Genomic DNA, 1,995 nt, shown 5'->3' with positions numbered 1-1,995 from the left:
GACGCAAGGGTCCCAGGTTCGACTCCAGTCAAGGTCATATACCTTGGTTGCAGGCACATCCCCAGTGGGGAGTGTGCAGAAGGGGGCCGATCATTGTTTCTCTCCCATCGATGTTTCTAACTCTCTATCCCTTTCCCTTCCTCTCTGTAAAAAAATCAATAAAATATATTTTTTAAAAAAAGAATTACTTTCTTGATTTATATTTCTAGTTGCACATCGAAAAGGAAAATAAGGTCCTCTTGCCTTCATGAGTTTCATGAGAACCTTTCAAATAACAGATTGTTCCTGATAATTTTCAAGGTATAATTTTAATATGAGCTTCATTAAAAGATTTTTTGCAACTTGATTTCTACAAATAACTTTTACAGGTAGTGTCCTATTGAGCATAGTCAATAACAGTAACTTGGATCATGATTGCCTATGAGTCTTCCTGTATTCATTGATTTTGATAAGGTTGTACATATGGCTCCTGCCATAAATTATGGTTAATGTACTTCAGCAAATTCAAGATTAGCTACCTTTCAATTTTTAAGTGAGGTACTTAGTGTTACAGAAATAGCTATTCCCATTGCAATCAATACTACTAGACCTCTATGACAGTGACTTAAATGAGAACCAATTCAATGACTTAAACGATATCAGTTATTTAAATGTTTAATGGATTTCTTTTTTCTTTGTATTTCATGCCAGAAATATCCAAATTAAATTTAATAATCTTCCATCTCTAGCCACAGGTGCTCAATTAATATTGACCCTATGTTTTAGAGTGGGGAAATGAGGAACCTAGGGAAAAAAAATACTGATCTTTAATGCAGGTTTATGCTTTATGTAGTAATTTGTTGGGATTTAGCTTTCTCTGTCAGGTCTGAAATGGCACATCTGTGATTGGTGACAATGTTGTTACTGTACTCAAGTCACAGGTGGGTGTTGTAGCTTAGAGGCCACTATTAATGATGCAAGAAGTGGTTTCACTCCAATTATAATCCCTTTGGTGGTTAAATAAGGCACGTACACAATTTCAAGAGTTACCCTTTTTTTTTTAATTGCTCTTGACCGGAATCGAACCCAGGACCCTTCAATCCGCAGGCCGTCGCTCAATCCATTGAGACAAGCCGGCTAAAGCGAGAGTTAACCTTGATGTAAATAAAGCGCCCAGAAGGAAGTCAGAATAAAATGGTTTCCTTCCGATTATGTAACCCTTTTGGTGGTTAAATAAAAGCATGTACAAATTGTCGCAGATTAAACTCAATATAAATAAGACGCGTCCAGAAGGAAGTCCACCTGCTGCTGGGAGAGGGTAAATTTTCCTCACGCACTCTTCTCCAGTACCTGAGAAGTTCCCTCTTAAATACCAAACTCGATGTAGAAAAATGCACTTAAATTTCTTTACGAAGGTCATTGGGAGGTGTGAATGGGAGAGCGTATTGAGTCTGTGCTGTCTCAGGTGCACGTTCACGTTCTTTCGGGGCGGCATTGCGGACCCACCTGGCGCTGGTGAAAGTCCGCACGCAGCGGCTCCGGCTCCGTGGAACTCCCAGGCACCGGTCGGGGTCCCGCAGGGTCCAGCACAGGTGTTGCCGCGCAGGCGCCCTGCTGTGCGGGCAAGGGCGGTCCGCCTCCCCCGATGCCCACAACATAGCGGTAGATACCCCTCCTTTGCCTCTAGCCGAGATCGCAGCATCATTTTCCCCGACCGAGCTCACAAACTTGTCCACATGCAAAAATAACGTGAATACCCTATCTAGAGCCTCTTTTTCATCGCCGTCGTCGCCATTTCCTGAAACTTGCAGTCCTATCCATTGCCCTTGTCGCCACAAAAAGCTATTGCAGATCCCGCCTGGCCCAGCAGCGTTAGCGTCAGCGGCGCCTGCGCCTCTTCTGCTCACCCTTCGATTCCTCTTCCCCGCGCCGGCTTAGGGGAAGCAGTGACAGCCGGTTGGGGTGGGGAGGCGGACGAGTGCGCCGGGAGGAGTTCCGACCGCACCTCCCACCTCC

Source organism: Myotis davidii, unplaced genomic scaffold (assembly GCF_000327345.1).
Source record: "Myotis davidii unplaced genomic scaffold, ASM32734v1 scaffold78, whole genome shotgun sequence".
Taxonomy (NCBI): domain Eukaryota; kingdom Metazoa; phylum Chordata; class Mammalia; order Chiroptera; family Vespertilionidae; genus Myotis; species Myotis davidii.
The sequence above is the reverse complement of the archived record's forward strand: the minus strand, read 5'-3'. Positions refer to the sequence as shown.